This window comes from Perca flavescens, chromosome 7 (assembly GCF_004354835.1).
Source record: "Perca flavescens isolate YP-PL-M2 chromosome 7, PFLA_1.0, whole genome shotgun sequence".
Lineage (NCBI taxonomy): Eukaryota > Metazoa > Chordata > Actinopteri > Perciformes > Percidae > Perca > Perca flavescens.
Window position 1 is genome coordinate 32,401,800 of NC_041337.1, and position 22,648 is coordinate 32,424,447.

General features: G+C 38.8%; 1 protein-coding gene across 2 annotated transcripts in view; it reads right to left on the minus strand.

Moving 5' to 3' along the window:
- The window catches only part of plagl2 (pleiomorphic adenoma gene-like 2), a 53,809-nt gene extending 40,186 nt beyond the window's left edge, over positions 1 to 13,623 (minus strand). The window contains exon 1 of one of the 2 annotated variants that reach the window (XM_028583635.1): positions 13,385 to 13,623. The gene's annotated coding sequence lies outside the window, so the exon portion shown is untranslated. Of the gene's footprint in view, positions 1 to 12,908; positions 12,957 to 13,384 lie in introns of those variants that run through there. The other variant, XM_028583636.1, reaches the window with a different exon arrangement.
- Between the last annotated feature and the right edge of the window lie 9,025 nt (positions 13,624 to 22,648).

A 22,648-nucleotide genomic window follows, 5' to 3' on the forward strand; every position in this document is an offset into this window, starting at 1 on the left:
TTATCATACTTGTATACACTTAAGTAAATTACGGTTTTGTATTTACACTATGCATATTGTTTTTAAAGTTGAAGTTATTTTACCGTAAATAGACGTACAGTTTCTTACAGTATTATTTAAAATTTACAGTAATATGCTGCAGTGTAATTCCCGCCTTTTCCTTTACTTTCCCAAGATGCATTGGTATTAACAGTAAATACCTGTAAACTGTAACAATCCCAGATAGTGCTGTAATATTATTTTCTCCCAGAATGCATTGCCATTTACAGTATGATCCTGTATAACATTCAAACAGTAAGATACTGCAAGATTTTAGTTGTAAATTTACATCAAAGCTTTACAGTGTAGCTCTGCACCACAATAAAACAACAATACGGTAATATAATATGCATATTTATTTCCATGTCTTCTTCATGGATCATCAACCTGTGGTGATGCTGACTTTTTGACTGGGACATGCTGCTGTAGCCTCAGTGCATTGGCACAATTAAGTGGCCATCAAGTGAATATTGAAGCATTAAAACATCACCACCTCATGGAGCTGTTAGTTTAATTAGCTAGCTAGCTACAGCTGAGCAGAAGAAGAAGAAGAAGGGGGGTCCGGGCTCAGGCCCTGTTCAGACACGGTATGCGTGATCCAATAACAAGTGGACAGCTCTAGATTTAAACTGTTGAATAGTCCAAAAAAAAGACCTATGTGTCCACTGTTTTTCCCAAAAAAAAGGGTTAGTGTTAGAGTTAGATAAAGTGACATAATTAACAGAGCAGCCAAAGAGCAGCTCGAGACCTGCAGGTTTGCCACCCCTGACCTAATCTTTCCTCGTCTAGGCCTATTTGCATATGCACTTCAAACAGCCCGTAGACCTACATAGGCCTATTTGCCATGGAATTTGGCAGTAATGGTGGAAAAAGTAACAGACCGGGGAACATAGGACCCTTTTTTTGAAAAAGGGTTCCACATAGGACCCAGGGAACATAGGACCCAGGGAACATAGGACCCGGGGAACATAGGACCCGGGGAACATAGACACGCTCCCCAACGGACAGGGCCGTAAAAACAATGTATTCAGTCTGTGCAAAATCACGCAGGACGGACCAGAAGTCTTGCTCGGAAAAAAGTATTCAACATCTACAATTCCATTCCATCCAACTGAACAAACCCCATCTGTTGATGAGGATCAAGTGAAATCAAGGAAAGCTCCAAAACAGCTACTGAACGGACCTTGCTATGGGACTGTTTTATCACCTAAGAAGTGTATCACAGTGAACCAGCAGGTTGCATGTTTGCAACATATGTAATTAAATCCACCTAATCACATTTGTGACAAGACATCCCTTCTGCCGCCCTGTCTCCTCACCAAACTCAACTTTTGGAAAATCAAAAATAGCTGTAAAATATCACAACATTTCTGTCCTACTTGTGTTTATTTCCAGCGGTCCCTCAATGATTTCATCAGGCAGCGGATCATCTTTGAGACCAACAGACTTCCCTCTATTCCCAAGTCAGTCGGTGCCTAAGGTTAAGTACAAGTCTATCAGTGTCTGAGAGACGACCCCTTAACCAACGCTGTGTTTACTGCAGAGACAGAAAAGCCTATTAATAAATCTGTCGCAGACAGCCTGGCGGAAGTGGCCTGGGGGCAGTAAACTCAGTCTGGGAGAAAGAAGGATGGATGAAGGGCAAAACAGAGAGGGATGGATAGACAGAGTGCAGGAGAGAGGAAAAGGGGATGAAGAAAGAGAGAAAAAAAAAAAAAAAAAAGAGGACGGAAAGAAATTAAGATACATGGAAATGGAGCCAAGAGGGAGAAGGGGAGGGTGTGTGTGTGTGTGTGTGTGTGTGTGTGTGTGTGTGTGTGTGTGTGTGTGTGTGTGTGTGTGTGTGTGTGTGTGTGTGTGTGTGTGTGTTGTAAACCATGGGTGCTGGTTGATGGATGGATCTAGGTTCTGAAAAGCCACAGCTGCCCCGCTCTTCCTAGAAAAGGATCCACAAGGAAAAGTGGCAGTATGTGGTTCAAGCATCTAGCATCCTCTTACTATTTCTGACCGGCATACTGCAGGACCCGTCAGAATGTGCGCTGGTCCAAAAAGCCTCTGCGAGAGTGTGAGTAAAGGAGAGCATGTGTGTGTTTGTTTGTGTGTGTGTGTGTGTGTGTGTGTGTGTGTGTGTGTGTGTGTGTGTGTGTGTGTGTGTGTGTGTGTGTGTGTGTGTATGTTTTATTTACTTTCTGCCTATGCATAATAAAATGAAAATGTGAAGTTTCTTTTATCTTTTAACCTAATTATGCTTGTAAGTGTGTGTGTGTGTGTGTGTGTGTGTGTGTGTGTGTGTGTGTGTGTGTGTGTGTGTGTGTGTGTGTGTGTGTGTGTGTGTTGCGCATTCGTCTGTTTTCAATCAGTCTATTACACAGCAAAGCATCATTCTTCTCCCTGACACGGCTGCCAGCTAAATGTAGTAAATATGCGCTGCTGCATTTACTATATAGAGGAGGTAAAGAGTGATGTTTTGTGCATGATTGAATCAATGTGATGTGAAAATGTGATAGTGTATTTTATGTAACCGTACAAACTGTTGCCTTTGGGGGTATTAAAGATTTGGGCTATCGCTGAGTCAGATGAGTGTCGTTTTTGTTCTATGGAATCTGAGTCAGCGTTACATCTTTTCTGGTATTGTCATGTTGTTTCTGCCTTTTGGGAGGGAGGTTCAAAAGATGTGTAATGCAACGAAGCTGTGCTTTCAGCCAGAAATTTTGAATTTTGAATTTTTTTTATCAATCTGATTATGTTGTTTGGGAAAGACTTAGTTTTAAAGCGGCTGGTGTGAATTCCTTGAATATCAATCAATTTTGAATACAAACGATGACATTAAAAAGCATTTCATAAGGTGGGACACTATAATTGAAACTGAAGTCTGCTAAGAAGTCATTTTTTTAACAGATGAATGTTTTTCCTATCCTTTCATGTTATTTAGGTTGTTAGACCATCTTGTGATGATATACATTGTGTGCTTGTGTTTATTAGGATGTATCAGTTTGATTTTGTGTTTTGCTCAGTTTCGGTGTGACTTAGATGTTGGGTTTGTTCCTTGATATTTTTGGTTACATAAGTCCTGTTTTTGTTGATTAAGAAATAATTTTTTATAACTGTTGCCTTTAATTGCGCGTCTTCCTCTGTACAATTTGAGTCCTATAAGGAGGCCTAACTAACTTTTGTTTAACACTGTGGCCGTAAGCGGCAAATACGAGCTGACGATTTATTTATTTTTTAAATATATATCAGTATCACAAGTAGAGAAGAGTCATTAACTGACAAAAAACTCAATGCTATTATACTAGATTTCCCATGAGCCTTTAACTGCAACTGACAACTGAGAAAAATCCATCAAAATCCAACTGCTGATGAAGACCATGAGATGCGGTTCAAAAACCAAAGTACCGTAAGTGGATCTTGAGTTAATGAACTTTCACTCTCAATATTCATTAAATCAGAAAACTGACAGTTATGTCAGTTACAGAGCAATATGTGTTAACAATTGCTGACCTTCGCCAACAATGGCAAAGCATACTGGCGATATCAGACCGATATCCGACTATACAATGACAATACAATATACAATATTGGGATAATGGTAAATGCACGTCAGCAAAGCGATTCACAACAGGCCCACCAGGAAGAGCCTTCGGCCTTCCAGACAATTTATTTTTTCCAGTGGCACTCGTGGTAGTGCAACAAAAAAATCCCCTCTGCGGCCCAAAAAGGATTTTTCCCCATAGGCCACCGTTGTAAAAGAGATGTCAAGGCACTACAAACAAGGTCGGTTTAGGAGTCTTTTTGGTCTGTTCTGAATTTGTAATCCATGGACTCTTTACATTATGACTACTTCCATCTAGTGACGTCACCACAATGTAAAGTCTCCAGGCCGAGCAGGAACTGGGGGGGCGAGGCCAGCGGGAGAAACACAATCACTCATATTCAGAGGGCCGCCGCATATGATGTGAGTAAACCCTGAAACTTAAAAAAAATGTTGGCATCTGCGCCATATGAGCAACTCAGTTGAACTGAAGAGCATTTTGGGATCCGGTATAGGGGTGCATGATATATCGACTCAATATTGTTATCGCAATATCACGTCGCGCAATATTATATCGAAATACAATATTGCTTTGCAATATTTTGTTTATTTTGTGGAGCGCTGCGTCCCGTCCGTTGGCTGTGTAGCTTAGTTGTGTTCCATTTAGAGGCCGCTTGAAACGCTATAATGATCATCATTTCATTGGCCAGTTACCATGCCGCTTGCACATGCTGTTACACGTCAGCGCCCAGGTCCACTACGTGACAACCCCTATGTAGCTAAATTAATATCGATATCACAATATCACATTTTGTCAATATCATGCAGCCCTAAAATACATCCATGATTCAGTACTGTCAGTTACACAGCAGTATGTAAAACAAGCCACCGTAAGCAACCAGAAAAATTAATAATTTCCCTTGCATGGAGGTCTTGACCCGCTCTTCTTCAGGTTTTCCCTTAGCAAAAGTTGTGGATAGTCTGGTACTTTGTTTTTGGTACCAACTCATGGTTCCAAGCAAACGGAGCCGATACTATAAAAGGTGTAAAGTTAAAACGTTGAAGACCACTGATTGGTCAGAGAGAATCATAACTAGCATGACACGGGACATCCTGCACAAACCCGCCATTTTTAAATAGCCAAGCTACCGTCAATAGTAGGGATAAAACAATTATTGGCCTTTTTTAGATACTGGGTATAACATTGGAAGTTTCCAATTTATTAAATAATTGCTTAAAGCATTGAAACAAAGTTTGTAACATTCCAAAGTCTTAATTTTGACTTAAAGATTTTCATTTTCACTGTAAATGCATATCGGTTCCAAATATCGGTTATCGGTTTCAATAACTACTTATAATCGGTATCGGCCCTAAAAAAAACAGTATTGTTCGATCCCTAGTCAATAGTGACAAGAATTGTTCAGTCGGCCCAGATTTTTAAAAAATGGCAGGCCGCAAAAGTACCAAAAGTAAGTTGAGTCGAGCAGAATCATACAGTGGAAATGAGGCATAAGTAAGTCTGTAAGAGCAAAACTCAAGCGTACGGAATTGAGGATGAATTTGACTTTCCATTTGTAAGAGGAAGAATTTTTTCATTTTGTTCGCCATAGTTTACTATGTCGTTCCATAGTCTCGCTTTGAGTCCAACTAACCTTTTGGCACCGTAGGGAGATTTGTCACTACTTCAATTACAAATCATCAATCCATTTTCAGCACTTATATACAACCTCTAACTTTGCATTTGTTGCATATAGCTTGAAATAAAAAAAAGTCTACGCTGCAGGGGTGACAGACATCCACAGAAACTAAGGGAACTCCACCATGGGAGAAAAACACAATTTAACACACCAAGCTACGATAGAACAGAGCATTGTATGGAAGAGCTGGGTACACGTTTTGATATTCAACACCGAGTTGCAGTAAAGATACCAAAACAATACATTTTTAATACTTTGCTTTCCTTATCCCTGAGGCATTTCAACTTTTTTCTACAAAACCCCTTTTTTTTTTTCACTGAAGAAAATAATGCCTATATCTACAACTTTTCTTGAATAATATACAGTCTTAAACCGGCAAAATGATGATTAAAGTCAGTCCATATCTGATAAAATAATGAGTAAACTCTAGACTAGGGCTTACTCTTCCGTTCTTTCCACACCCGATACACACACACACACACACACACACACACACACACACACACACACACACACACACACACACACACACACACACACACACACACACACACACACACAGTTTGCCTCTCCTCCTCTCCAGCCATCCCCCCTCTCAAAGTGCCCTGAATGACCAGCAGCTACTGCGTGAAACTCAAATATCACAAATAAATAAATCTTTCCCTGCTCGTCCAACGACGCTGGACACATGTGCATGCAAACACGTGTACATGCGAGTACAAATACACAAACTGCACGGCTCACATATGCACACCGCGCGCACGTACACACACACACACACACACACACACACACACACACACACACACACACACACACACACACTTCTTCCAGTTCTCAGGCTCCTGTTTTGTTTCTCCGGCTTTTTTGGCAAAAATAACAAATAGTACAATCTTATTGCAGCCCCCTCAGTGAACAACATCCATTATAGCATGAACCCGGTGTCCCCCATCTCCTCTGCACCCACACCCCCACCCACCCCATCCCTGCCTCTAGAAGGTGAAGAAGTACAAAGAAAGGGATCAGAGCTTTTCCGATTCATCTCTGGTTATTAACTACCATTTGCCCCCTCAGAGGGCTTTCCCTCCCATTAACCCAACTGATGCTCTTTTCTCATGGAAATCAGCCTGCTGTTGTTGCCGCCGCTACGGCCACCACCGTCACCATCTCTGCTGCTGCCACTACCACAACTGCCCGCAGAGGCGCAAGGAATTGTGGGGGGGGGGGCGGTTTCATAGTAGAAGACCTCCCTCCAGCTCGAAAACAGCTCTCTCTCTCTCTCTCTCTCTCTCTCTCTCTCTCTCTCTCTCTCTCTCTCTCTCTCTCTCTCTCTCTCTCTCTCTCTCTCTCTCTCTCTCTCTCTCTCGCAAACACACACAAGCTAACGCCATGAGATCAGGCACACGTGCACGCGCACACCTACCATCCAGCGTCTCACAAACAGGGGCATGTGAGCGAGCTCGCACAGGCAAACACATTCACTCAATCACAAAGGCAAACATGAACCGTGCTGCCTCCAACCGCAGGGGCATGGAAGTAATGCAAGGCAATGCATGGGAGTTAATGAGAAGAAGCTGGCTCAATGGGCCCGACAGAAAATATTTTCGAGGGCAGAGCAGCTAAGAATGCACCAATAATCAGGAGTCTGTGACTGTGAAAAAAAAAAAAAAAAAAGATCTAAAAATAGGACGGACTCTTTTTGTTTGAATTCTGGACATAATTACTAACGAAAAGAAAAAAAGAATGTAAATGTAAGTTTGCAAACTGTTAACCCTTGAGTTGTCTTCCATTTGACTATGCACTTGTCGTCCTACCCGGGCAAAAAATAAAATCGACACTTTCTGTGACATTTTTGTCTCTTTTTTTTCGACACTTTTGGCTTTTTTTTCAATGTTTTTGGAGCTTTTTTTTTTACATTTAATGCTTCTTTTCACTACCATGTATAAAATCACTAACACCAACTTATTACCACTAGTTTTACACTTATTTTTGAAATTCATGGTCAATAAACCTCACTTATAGGAAATTATACCTAATCCTTGAGTGAAAAACACTAAAAATTATGAATTATTTAGACTAATATTAACACTCCAAGAACAAAAGACGCACTGGCGCGTCCAAATGATGTTTGACAAAACTTTTACTCAAAAAGCGTTTCTACAAAATTTCTGACATTTATCTACCATATTTTATCATATATTAACACTACTTTGTGAACCTAAAGACCCAAAACAATTCGCACAACACATCATGAGTTAAGGTTTGTTTTCTAAAAGAGATTTGAAGACTTTCAAAAAGCCAACATCAACGTTTCAGCTTTAGCGCCAAATTATGTCTTCACACGTTGCTCTGGGACAGATTGTTCTGAACATTTCAATGTTAAACACACAGGATCAGTTTTATGCAAATACCTTAAAAAGGTACATTTAAGAAGATATGTCAACATGCCCTTAAACATCAGAGGGTTAACGGAAGGATGATCCCAGACTATGTCAACGGTCAGTCAGGATAACTGTTTCCAAAATTAAATAAAAAATAAATAAAACAGCCCAAATTCAATGAAAGCAGAGATCCGATCTTTTGTTGTACTTGCGAAGTGCGTTGTACGGAATCATCTGTGTAATTTTTGGGGTAATTACAATTAGGTAGTTAAAAAAAAGAAACCCATATTTCTGATATAGACATTTTGAAAGCGGGTCAAATTTGACCCAAAGACAACACAAGAGTTAACCCTTGTGTTTGACTCATTTAAAAAAAAAGAAATATAGCTATATATACAGTATATATATATATATATATATATATATATATATATATATATATGGTTTCAAATGGTTTTAAATGGTTTCAAAGGAGTATCCTGACTAAACGCTGACCAGTCTGTGATACATTCAACAAGATCATCTGATCTTAACTATTAGTAAAAAAGTTAAAAAAAATAAAATAAAAATCATAATTTCTGATGAGGTTTATTGACCATGAATAAAAAGAAGCGTTGAAAAAGTGACACAACATTTAAAAAAGCGTCAAAAGCATGGATAAAAAGCGGCAAAAAACATTGGGGAAAAAAGGGTAAAATTTTTTTTTAATTTTTACCCGGATGGGCAACAAGTACATGGTAGACAGGAAAAACAACACAAGGGTTAACAGATTTCATTTCCGCCAGAGATTTGGAACTATTAAGGTTGTTGGCATTCTGGTGCACCTGTTTTTAGACGACCCACCGTACATACACGGTCAAGCTTTCAAAAGCTCGGAGGGGAATTTGCGAACGGTTAGAGAATGAATTCATACCTGTGTGTTGCCATAAGTGGGGGGAAAAATAAAGGTAATAATGAATGAAAATAGTAGCGCTGTAAGTTAAACGTCTTAGTAACGGCGTTAATGCAAACCCATTTTAACGGCATCAATTTATTTATCGCGAGATTAACGTTCTTTTTGGTCTAGCAAACTTTGTAGTTTTTTTCACATGCTGTTGCCACAACTAGTAACATTAGAAAAACTACAACACCACACCGGATCTAGCTAGACCGGAAACACGCAGAAACTTGTTTGGGCTCGCGAGCTGGCCAAAGAATAGTAGGCTGATGTTACGTTTTGAGTGGATGGCGAAAGCGAGACGCCGAAATGGATGCCAATAAGATTGAAAGTTTACTTTTAAAAAGTGGTTGAGGGGGGACAGTAGTTTGACGCATACACAGCCTGTACAGCCTGTACTACAGCAGCCCAACTGGAACTGCTGCAAAGTGTAAACGCTGTCTCATCAACCGGTGATCACCTGACATCAGTGAGTAATCCAAATTATTTAGAAGTTACTGCACACTATTTTGACTATGTATATCAGCATACGGTTTTAGGACTGTGTTGTTTGTATCGTGTTTTTTTTGACTGTTTTTGTCATTTGGGACATTGTCCACCCCCTTTTCTGTCCAGGAGAAGTGTTAGTGTTACATCTCAGTTAGGTTAGGTACTTGGAGGAATTGGGCAATAATGACTGATTCACACATTTTCCTTTTGTTTACAGTAAATAAATAATAAACAATTACATATCTTAAAGTCAAGTTCTTTCTTTGCATTCTTTTGATTCCCAATCAAGATACACTGGTAAGAATTGCTTTCCATTGTTAAAATGTACTTAAAAAAACTTCTGAAATGCAAAATAATACAATGTTATTCATGTGATAAAACATGCGATTAATCGTGATTAACTATAGAAATTTTCCGATTAATCGCGATTTAAAAAATTAATCGTTTGACAGCCCTAGAAAATAGACAATACATGTATTATAATAATGTACTACGCATTATTCGGACTGTTGGACTGTTGACGCTTTTTTCCCCACTACCACCAGTATACACGCCACTAACACCAACTTATTACCACTCCTTTTACATGTATTTTTTGGAATTCATGGTCAATAAACCTCGCTTATAGGAAATTCTACAAATTTTTTGGAGTCAAAAAAACAGACATTTTGAATTATTTTGGCTAATATTAGAGGAACGTATGTTGATAGATAATCACAGATATGTCAAAGTTTAGCCAGAATACTTTCAATAGTTTAAATTTTTGTCAAATGACTAAAACACTCAAAACTCTATGAAAGTAGGGACCATTAATTGGACTGGCAAAGAGCATTGTGTAAGGAACCTTCCATGTTATTTTTGGGGGGTAATTTGGTCAAAAAGAAACCCATGTTTTTGATACAGACGTTTTGAAAACGGATCAAATTTGACCCGAGGACAACAGGAGGGTTAATTACCATTTGACCAAAAAAAGTTGCAAGTAATGGCTTTTAAGCCATTACCGTGGAGCGGATCCATCGGTAACAGGGTTGTTATAGTGAGAGGGGTAGCAAACATCAACACATGGGTCTCAACTTGCACAGAGAACTGGCAGCAACAAAGACATTGTCTCGTGACAAACTCACTTCCATTTCCTTATTATGTAGCTGGAGGCCTTGATGGAACATGCTCGTCTCTTGAAGTGTGGGGGGGGACCCACCTCGAGCCACTCATCAGTCTTTATCGATCTGCGACTTTGACATTTAGCTTTTCTGAGTTATTGAGGAACTTTTGGCACTGTATATAATTAATTTTCTAACCCTTGTGTTGTCTTTTGAAAAAAAAGATCTTACAACAATGTCATCCCGTTTAGTTACTTTCTGCTTTAAAAAGTAACTGCTGCTCATGTGATACTGCTGTGATTTTAGTGTAAGCTAATCAAAATAAGCTGTGTTTTGTATTTTTTTAAGATTACTTTTTGGGCATTTTAGGCCTTTATTACACAGGACAGCAATTTTCGACACTTTTGTCACTTTTCCCGACGTTTATGAAGCCTTTTTTTGTCACTTTTTCCCACGTTTTAGTTGATTTTTTCTGCGGTTTTTTTTAATGTTTTTGTTGTTTTTATCCCCCAAAAAAATCCAAATTCAATGAAAGTTGTGAACCGATCATTTATTTTACTTGTGAAGAGCATCGCGTGGAATCATCCGTGTTATTTCCTTTGATAATTTGGTTCAAAAAGAAACCCAAATTTCTGATATAGACACTTTTCGAAGGACAACAGGAGGGTAGATTGTCGACGATCTGTCGATTATGTTCTTGATTAATCGATTAGTTGTTTGGTCGATAAAATGTCAGAAAATGGTGAAAAATGTCGATCCCAAGATGATGTCCTCAAATATCTTGTATTTTTCCACAACTCAAAGATATTCAGTTTACTGTCACAGAGGAGTAATACTCACATTTAAGAAGCTGGAATCAGATCATTTTAACTTTTTGTTTTTATTTACCCAAAACGATTAATCGATTATCAAAATAGTTGGCGATTATATCAATAGTTGACAACTAATCGATTCATCTTTGCAGCTCTAATATTCATGTATTTCATTGCATGTTGCAGCCATATAATAATCTGCCTTTTTACTGTATGTATAACACTAAATCACTGACATCTTTTTTTTTAATCTTAAATCTTCTAAACAATTCAGGGTGATTACAGTAAATCATTGTCTTTTCAGAGCGTCATTCAAACCCAGCAGAGAAGTTGATTTTCTTTACATTCTGTACTTCAAATCTTCTATTATTATCTAAAATGACTGTTAATGTTGATGTCGGAAGAGTATATTTGAGCCACGAGAAGGCCAGTGCAGGTAGAATCTATAGAGCCGAAGCAATCATTCGATTAATCAGTCAGCCAAACCACAGGAAATGAAATCGGCAACTCATTTGAAAAGCAAATATTTCTTTCAGTCACTTTTCAGGCCAAAGTACCAAACAACCCCTATAGTTCTAGCTTGTTTTTCTTTGTCTTAGGTGATACTAAATCAATAATGTTGGGGGTTTTTGGTCTGTCCAGTGGACAGAACAAGTTATGTGAAGGCCTCAACTTGGGCTTAAGGAAAATGAAACAGGTATTCTTCATTTTACAGGACTAAACGATAAATCGAGGAAATAATTGGCAGTTTAATCGACAATGAAAATAATCATTAGCTCTAGTGGAGTCTCTCCTGTTTGGCTGCGAAGATCTATATACATATAGTACAGTAGTATGTAAGTAACAGTAACTCCTGCACAACCACAGGCCGTCTGCTTATAAGCTTAGAGCAGATGTAATGAAAAAAAAACATCTAAATACCACAAAGGGCATCTCCATGCTCAACGGGAAAAGAAACAACAGATATCTTGAAATAAATGACATATTGTTACTGAAGTGACAATAACGCCTTAATATCGCAGGACTAAGAGGATGCAACAACGGCCCAATGCAATGCACTCGCTCTAAAAACTAGTGGAACTTATTGTCTGGTGCAGGATATTAGTTACTTTGTGTTACTTCGCCACTTCACTTCTTTGTATATGGGGGGATCAGTTGTTGTTGGAGCAGTCAGGCTTGGGAGTTATGTATGTATGTGTGAATGTATTTTGTGTTTTGTATTTACTGTTCAATTGTTTTGAGGACCCCCTTGAAAATGAGATGATTCGTCTCAAGGGGTTATCCATACCAATAAATACTAAATACTAAAAATACAACAGCGTTTGCTTATTTCCACACTTCTGACTGACAATAAACGTGTAAGAAAAAGAAGAAAAAAAGAGAAGAGTAGAAGCCTGCAGAAAAGTCAGCTATCAATAACAAGTGCATAAATGGAACCCCCACATTGTGACCCCCAAAACCCCCTCTTTTGGGTTGGTTGGGGGTCTTGGTTGTTATTTACTCGCTTCCAAGGAAAAGCACACTCTCGCGCACACACACACACACACACACACACACACAACATCCGATCAGCCACAAACATGACACAAGCCATGTAGATAACCTCGTGGAGGGGCCAGACCTACATTCAGTCAGCAACAATGGCGTTAAAGTGTTTAAGGGACGCCGGAATATCAGACACTAAAGTCCTCATTTATGGAATGTATAACATCATGATGCGCGCGCACTCACACACACACACACACACATATAGAAAACAGCTTCCACATTTCTGCAACTTTTTATCAGACCTTTTTTTTTTTTTCCTCCTCTCGCAAACTATAGGCTACAACACACGCCACGGTACGTTCGCACTATCTCTCCTCTGCAGTGGCATGCCACACTTGATAAATGTTCGGAAATTGCTTTTAAAAAAACTCACCAGATCGGCGAAAACACGCAGAGGAGGAACATCAAACGTCAACAGCTCTGGGCCGCTGGACAAAGTGCAACCGTGTTAAACAACTTCACTGATTCGCATTTTGCAGCATAGCATATTTAAGCCTATCGACACCCCACCCCCCCAAAAAAAAAAAAAAAAAAAAATAAAAAATAAAAATGAAAATAAAAAATAAACAAAAAAATCGAGACGACCGAGTGATTAAAAATTAAATAGCCCGGATCCGTCCATGCTGCCACACCAAAAAAAAAGCGAAATCACGCAAGGTCCGATTACGCGATACTAAAAACACATTCATATAACAATTCCAGCGTCGCGCACGTCGATGTGTCAGTCAGCGAGAGTTAGATAGAAAGTTGGAAAAGTTGTTTTCAAAAAGGGGCACACATGCACACATCAGGACGTGCAGCCGCACGATGAGGTCTTAGTAGAGAAAAAAAAAGGAGCAGTTTACCCACCAAAAAGTTTCCAGCACCGCATTAGTCAGTTTCACATGGAGCCCTGCCGGTAACCTTCCATCTCGGACCGGACCGGACCAGACACCCGCCGTGGGAGAGCCCACGCCACCGCTCCGCGTCCTTTTCTCCTCGCGATCTGTTCTTTTATGATTTTTCCCGATTTTTTTCCGATAATTTTTCTATATTCGGGGCCTGAGAGTGTGTCTGGCTCCCCTCAGGCTGCAGCGGAGTTATGGGGCGGTAAGCATTGTGGGAGTGTGACGTCAGGCCACTTTCACAAACTTTTTTCTTTTTTTTTTTTTTTTTTTTTTTTTTTAACAAGCAGGGACAGCTTACTGGTTTTCGGGCAGCCAGTCCTCCCAGTCCCAAGCATTTGATCCAGTTAATACACCTGCAGTCCACATCAGACATTTTTTTAGATTCGGCTTATGAAAAAAAAACTATAAATTTTTTCTATTTTCTTTAGCCTAAAATCATAATTGCCAAACGGCGCCAATGTTTACATATGCATATGACATAATAGCATTCCATAGGTTTTTTTTTTTAAATGAATTTCGTATTGTTGCCTTATATTCAAAGTTTACTATGGCATTGTCTACAATTTGATTATATCTTAATGTGCATAGCCTACTTTGAGGCTTATTGCAGTTGTTAAAAATAGAAAAAATAATATTTCAAAAACTTTTGCTAAACTTTATTTGTTTTATAAGCTTTGTGACGTCATCGCTCGCCTCTGAAACCCAAATGAAAGTGAAAATGCATTCATGTGCTCATCGTGGTCCCACATCAGCTCCTGCATAAGCACTTCATTTTCTCGACGTTAAATTCAAGTTGATTTGTTTCTTTTTTGTTATAGTTTCTAGCAGCCCATTTTGAAATCGTACAAAAACACCGGAATCGATGCGTTCAAATGAACGGACTTTACAGACTTTTTAAGAACGAAAAAAGTGGGAGAAAAACTCTCCCATTAACGGAACAGAAATCTTTTATGACTGTGATTGAATAGTGAGATGTTCTTACATATGTGGGTCACCTTAATATCAGTTTTGAGCGCAATAAAAAATGTTTTACAAAACGTTAACATCTCGTTAAATAGCCCTCTTACCAAAAAAAAGAAAAAAACATGTTTTAATCACATAACATAGAACACGCACTTGAATCATTCTCTGTTTTTATTTTCTGTGTTTTTATTTCTGCTACACTTTGCATTAACCTTCATCCTCGATATTCATCCATATATTCTAAATTCTGCACTCAACCCATTCAGCCTCTTTTCCCCTTATGTAACAGTTATTTTGTAAGTCTATATTTGTTTTTCTGTAGGCCTATTTAGTGTTTATTTCATATTGATGTTTTATAGCCAATGTTTGTTTGTTTGTCTATGTATTCACCTTTCACTAAGGCAAATATCCACATAGCCGAAGTGTAGCTTATTGTGGCAATAAAACTTATTTTTTTCTGATTCTGAAGCGGCAACAAGTGACAGCCCGGAGGAAGAAAGCGAGCAGCCTGGTTTCCAGCCTGCGGCAGGAATGTGGCCCCGGGTCCCCACGTGTTGAAGGCTGCCAGCGGTGCTGCTGCTGCTGCTGCTGGTCCCGTTTCTTCCACCTTGTGTGTGTGTTTTTTGGGGTGGGAGGGTGGGGGGTGAAAGAATTACTTCCAGGGCACATCAACTCGTTTCCTCATCACTCTAACCCTAGCCCTTCCACAGGCTCCCAACAGCCCCCGCAAGCCCGCGGGGTGTATGTGTTTGTGCAGAGAGAGAGAGAGGGGGGGGGGTCGAGAGGGAGAGAGAGAGAGAGAGAGGGGGGGTGGTGGAGAAAGAGTCTTCAATAATGTGGCTTTCAAGTGCTGCCCGTCTGCTCATATGTTAGCCTATATCTCTAGAAAAAGATAGCCCACTTTTGTCTGTCTATTTATTCAGATAACAGTGTAATGGGCTAAATATGATGACAAAATAGACATATTTGTATGCCTGTTCATTTATTTTACAAATGCATCTAGGCCTACATAATATGTTAGGCTATATGTCCATAATGTTAGAGCACCAGGGCTGATTTTTTAAATTTTTTTAGCCTAAATAAACGTGTTTAAAAAAAAGTGACTTATTTAGCTGCTGTCCGACCACTACATGAAAAAATAAACTACAGCATCATAGAGAACTTCAGTTATGTTTTTTTTTTTTTTTTTTTTTTTTTTTACAGGTTCATGCTTTTTGTTTAGTAATCAAGCGCTCCGTCGTAATTGCGACATTTCCGACCGAACGTGAAAGCATCAAAAGACTTTTGGCGTGTTCAGTACAGAGGAGCGGGATAGAAAATGCCAGTTGTAGAGGGGGGGATGCCTCCAAAACAACAATAGGCTTTTACATGTTGCTGCAGCGTGGAGAACATATATATATATATATATATATATATATATATATATATATTATAAGCGAAAATAGAGATGTAAGTGTGAGGACAGGTCATATTTTGATCCTCCAGTGGTCTGGCTTTTTTTAAATGTGAGAGCTACTGTGACGTCTCAGTTCCGTTAAAATGCAAAAAAAAAAAAAAAAAATAATAAAAAAAAACCTGGGAAGAAAAAACTGGATCCAAAAGAGTGTTGTAATGTTACAAAGTACAAATACTTGGTTATTGTGTTTAAGTAGAATTTCGCCTATCTTTACTTTATTTCGTTATTTATATTTCTGGAAACTCTCATTTTTACTCTACTACTTTTCCTAAAGAAAATGTATACTAGATTTTACATCACTACAGTTCCCCCTGAGCGTCTGCCTTACTCCTTACTTGTTTTGGTACATGGAGTGAAAGATTCTTCCTCCCACAAAATAAAATGAAAACTCTGTTTCTGTTCTTCTCTTTGTAGATGTCAGACTTTGAATACGCTGTTTAAGAAGGTGTGGAAACCCTGAATATTATATATGTTTTACTATAAGGAAGCCACAATCAACTTCATATTGAAAGTTTCTCTTCACTTTTACTTTCACTTCTAATAAGTGAGTATACTAATGTAGGCTAAGTAATGTATGAATTAAATGATAATAACTGAGCGTTGAACCGAGAGGGGAAAAAAATAAGCAATGTTGGCAGGTTTTTTTCCTTACAAATACTTATTTCATAAAAGTGTAATTAATAATACATAATGGCTTATTCTACAAAATCAGATTGGCACACGTATAGTTAACTTTAAAGGCAAAAATCTTAAGGTTATGTATCAATCATTATTCATTTGTTATTAAGACATTTTAATATGGTTGTGAATATGAATGAAATGTTTAAACTGAGAAAGTTCATGTTAAATAATAAGCTTAGGTTGAAATGTCTAAAAAAAATATTTCAATATGATGCTGTTTTGAAATAAAAAGAACCCATCATTACACATGTAAATAGCCTAAATAGCATCCACATACATGACTTTATGCATCACAGCAACAGACACTTAAAACAGGAAAGACTCGAGTCAAATCAAGTTTTAAATCAAGAATTATTTCATTGCATTTTGTAATACAATTATCATTAGTCTTTTATACACATATGACGCATACTTGTTTCTTTTTTTAAATCCAATGATCTCTGAGAACTAGTTTAAACTCTGACATTATAAACTAGTTATAAAGGCAAGTAAACGAACACATTTAAAGAGTCTGAATCTTACAAAAGTGAAGACCACCGGTTCATAGTTAGCCTGTAAGGAATTTAGAAATGCAGAGTATGTCGAGATGAAGGCAGCTGTCTGACACACTTCGTTTTCTTGTTATTTTTTTCTTCGCAGAAATGGAGGGAACATCACATAAAAGTTGCCCATGCAATTTTATATCAGCCTAATAATGGTATTACTGTGAGTATAAAACCGCAACGACTGTGTTCAGTGCAGTAAGTTTGCATTGAGGCTTGGTCTGCATTATTACAGTGGCATTGCCAGAGTTGTATAGCCATTATACACATGATCTGTGGTTATCAGGATGTTTTTTTTTTATTCTATATGTGACGATCCTCACTCTTTAGTTCGTCTGTAGTTGTTTTGGGGTTATTTCTTTCTCCTGCAGCTTTTCATTTGAGCAGGAAACAAACAGAAACTGTACAAGAAGAGATTATAGAGAAACAGTAGGGTTGAAGATGATGCATGAGGTGAAGCCATTTCCCAGCATATAAAGAAGGGGGGGGGGAGACACTTCTTTCATTATGCCATTGTATGTTTATTTGGATTACGGTGTGGTTGCTGCGACCGCAGTCAGGTTGATTGCAGTTTGCGTGGTGGTTTTGTTATTTGGAGTTGTGGAGTGATTTTTAACTATCTTATGAAACGCCACATCATGCCGCGCACTGATTTCCCTCTCTGTCTGTCTCTCTCATCTCTGCAGACAGTCTAGGAAACCTCTTCACATGCGGAGAAGTCCTCTGTAAACACAGCAGCATGGGCAGAGCAGCCACTCCCCTGCATGTCTCTGGCTACCACACACCTAATCAGCCCTGATTGGATGAACTGTACGGGACGAGCGAGCCAGCCCTCTCAGAAGTTATGATGACAGGACCGGGGAAAAGGATGGGCTCCCCTTAAATAAAGCCTTCATCACGCAGGCACTGAGCACAAACATCTGGGTCTGTTTATGGTGGCTGTGTAACAGTAGTCAGATCTCCAACTGTTCCTCACAGTGTCATCCCAATTGACGTCTCTTTCCTTTAACGCCCAGCGCTTTCCTAACGCCAGTGGTGGAATGTAACTAAGTACGTTTACCCAAGTACTGTACTCAAGTACGCATTTGAGGTACTTGTGCTTTACTTGAGTCTTTTCCTTCTCGTGCCAATTTCTACTTCTACCCACCCCCCGCTACATTTCAGAGAGAGATGTTGTACGTTTTACTCCACTACATTAGTCTGACAGCTTTAGTTACTAGTTCCTTTACACATTAAGAGTTTTGCACACCAAAGACATGTAGTTTATAAAATACCATGTTTTTATTATCAATGAAACTACCCAATAACGGCTTACAAGTCCAGCACAAATGATTAGTCGATTTAAACACTCAGTCGATTGACAGAACTGTTTGGATCGTTTTCAGTTTCTAAAATGGGAGGATTTTTCTGCATCGAGTATTTTACTTTTAATACTTTAAGTATATTTTCCTGATGTTACTTACATACTTTTACTTAACGTAACGTTTTTAATGCAGGACTTTCACTTGTAACAGAGTGTTTTTATAGTTTGGTATTAGTACTTTTACTTAAGTAAAGGATATGAATACTTCTTCCACCACTGCTTAACACCATCAGCTTTATAATCACGCACACGCAAGCTTCCCATCAAACACACACACACACACACACACACACACACATAATGAATGTGAATTCTGGCAAACAGCCTCAGCCTCATCTATACAAAAACCTAAGAGATCCCAAAAACAGCATCAGTGTATGAACACAATTGCAATTAGTAAGGGGGACAATTTGTTCACATCTGGAGTGTATTTCCTTGCCACCAGAATACCCAGCAATCCCTTCTTTCATGGTCTAGTGTGGTGAGAAATGACTATGTGTGTGTTTTTATGTGCTTTGTTTAAAACAGATGGGCGGTTTACATTAGCAGAGATGGCCGATAAACAGCTTAGAAAGGACGGGGTGTGAACCTCCGGGACACAAAGAGAGAGACTCAGCCATCTCTTCCAGTTGCACAGACATGGCACTGAGGCCCGTTGTGGAAAGTTTAATTATAGTTGTTATATGTTATTCTAATCTGTGTTAATGAGCCTGGGTCTCGGGGTGGGACAACATTGATCCTGAGTTGGTTCATGGGCTGAAAAAGCTTAAAAATCCTAGATATTGCCAATATTTGGGGGGTGTAATTGTTTTCCACTCTTGCGATTTTTGGTCCTATTTGGTGCAACGACACAATGTATCGATTCAATCCTCCAACGATCCAAACTCATCGATACAAAGTGAAAATGTCGATACGCGTCGTCGTCTTTAACATGCGCCTTTATTTTGAAATTCCCACTTTATGTTTATGCTTTTTACTAAGGACAGTTGTTTGTTTTTAATTCAGAAGTCTGGAAAAGCTTAGTGATGAACTTGTCAGGCGCCTGGGTAGCTCACCTGGTACAGAGCGGGCGCCCATATATAGAGGTTTACTCCTCAACGTAGTGCGGCCCTTTGCTGCATGTCGTTCCCCCCTCTCTCTCCTATTTCAAGTCTAAGCTGTCCTATACAAATAAAGGCCTAAAATGCCCAAAAAGTTATCTTAAAAAATAAATTAAAAAAAGTCATCAAATTTTAATTTTGTTGCTTTTTGTAAATACAGTAAATGTAACTGATTGTTAAACAGGCTTATGTATCATCTCATTTTGATCACAGGCCCCTGAATTAAATCAAATCAAAATTGTATTGCAGACTTTGGGATATCAGTCAATAGTGTATCTTTGTCCAAAGAATCAACATAATATCGTATTGTGACAGAATGTGTGATTTACACCCCTAATATTTGGGCATAATTCAACCACAACTGTCTAGAAGCGCAAGTACATTTATAGGTTTTATTAAAATCCACCTCTCACACCAAAAACAAAATATGATTATTGCTCAAAACTAGAGATGGTCCAAAACCATTTTTTGCTTCCTGATACCGATGCCGATAGCTGAACTTGTGTATCGTCCGATACCGAGTACCAATCCGTTACCAGTGTGTAAAAAAACACATACATGTTATATTTTTTAAAGATTATTTTTTGGGGGCATTTTAGGCCTTTATTTCCTCAGGACAAATGAAGACACAAAGGGGGAGAGAGAGTGGGAATGACATGCAACAAAGGTCCTCAGGTCGGAGTCAAACCCTCGGCCACTGTGTCAAGGAGTGAACCTCTATATATGTGCGCCTGCTCTACCAACTGAGCTAACCCAGCCACATGTTGCAATTTTTTTAACAGCTGTATAGACTACTATACTATCCCTGCACAGCGATAGGCAGTATCATAGGCTTTTCTGACACTGGTATCAAAACACAACATGTGAATACCTGCTAAGATGGTGTCGAACACAGAGCAGTGTTCGGTGGTGGAATGTAATTACTGGTAAGTACATTTACTCAAGTACTGTACTGTACTTACAAATTTGAGGTACTTGTACTTTACTTGATTCTTTTCTTTTCGTGCTACTTTGTACTTCTACTCTGCTACATTTCAGTGAGAAACATTTCACTTTTACTTTTAATACTTTAAACCTACGTTCTGTAATGTTTTGAGTTGATTCTTAGCAACAACAAAAAAATGTGTTCTTTCACAAATATCTCATTCATGTGTAATTACTTCCACCAACTAATCAAAGTATTCTTGTACGCATAGAATCTGCCATTCAGAATTATTCAGAATACATAAGAGCGACTTGCTTGAATGACGGCCGCCATGTGGCGCCTCCATCTTTAAAATACATTAGCCAAAGAGGGACGTACCTCCGCATTTCGCCCTCTAACACCTATTGGCACCGTGAAGAATGCCAGGGGGAGATTACTCGCCCAGGGAAGCGAAAAAGAAAAATTAAAATGACAACGCGACAGGCAAAGCAACAAGACCAAAGTTAATATTGGAGTGGCTAGAACAGCTGCGTGTAAACGATGGAGAGACATAATTTTGGGTTCGGCCACCGTAGGAGGAAGGGATAGAAAGTAATATTCAGTTGCTTGTCATATCCAGTTTCAGCGCTAGATGGGAGAAATTCTTACACAATGTAGCCTTAAGTACATTTTCCTGATGATACTTCCATACTTTTACTTAAGTAACATTTTCAATGCAGGACTTTCACTTAATAGTGCTGTTGTGTTGTTGTTTGGCGTAACAGAGTATTTTTACAGTGTGATGTTAGTACTTTTACAAAGCATCTGAATACTTCTTCCACCACTGGCAGTGTTACACTGAAAGATAGCTCATGATCCCCTCGTGTATACATATGATTTAACCATTGAGCATCTGGTGTGTGATAGAAGGTGCACGGCGAAGTCTATCTCAGCTGAGAGTGACTTTTCTGTGATGCGATGGCGTATCAGGTCCCAGACAGCCGACCCCCAGTGGTCTGCAGCAGGTTGATAAGGTGGATGGGTGGAACACTAAGTGTCCCGTTGCAGGACTCATCCACGTCACATCATCACATCACTCTGCAGTAACGGGGGATCCAAGTTCAAAACAAGAGTTTTGGCTATAGTTTTGTTAACGCATCTAATTACATCCAGGGTTTTCCCTTTCATTATAAGGCTTAGGTGTATAAGCTGTATAAATGTTATCAAATACTTAAAGATTTTTTTTTTGCCATTTGTGCATACACTAAACACTCAATTCAATTCGATTTTATTTATAGTATCAAATCATAACAAGAGTTATCTCAAGACACTTTACAGAAAGAGTAGGTCCAGACCACACTCTACAATTTACAAAGACCCAACAATTCAAGTAATTCCCCCAAGAGCAAGCATATAGTGCGACAGTGGTGAGGAAAACTTCCTTTTAGGGAAAAACCTCGGACAGACCAGGCTCTTGACGGTGCCGGTTGGGGGCGAGATCAACTTCTTTAGCTTTTCCAACATTTTAGACACACATATGGTAATAATAATGGTCCAAAATGATGTGAGATAGCTTTTTTTTTTATTAAAAAGTGTAACATTTAGCTTGATGGAGGCCCCCTAAACCCTCTCACCAAATAAGTGCACCTATGTCTTCCACAAACCTAAGGAAAACACTGACATTTTTAGAACTAAAATTAGTTTTTTTTTGTCACTTTAATGTTAGATTTAAAAAAAAATTGTCCAATCCAGTTTGTACCCATGTCACTCAGGTACACAGCAGCCAAACAGGAAAAATATAAATAGGCATTAGGTCAACAGACTTTTTTTAGTTTGGGCTATTTTGTGAACACCTCTAAATGTAGCCTAAATAAATATTTAGAGCCAAATTAGGTATGGTTCCTTTTTTTACGTTCAGGTTTTATCTACATCACTAGGGCACACCGCTTCCAAAGGTGATCCTTGCTGAAAGGGAAGCTACAAATAAGTAATCAAAAGAGTAATCAAAGTCAATCTTCACAGCTAAATGTTGTTACCCATTTGTTAGTTTGATGTTTTATTCAATCACTAACTGATGCTGCTTCCACAGTGGGATCCTATAGCTAGACTAAAACTAAAAATAGGCATTTTGTCAACAGAGTTTTGGTAATTTTGACTAATTTTTCACACCCCTGAATCTGAATAAATCTTTAGAGCATGAATGAGTTCTGTAACTTT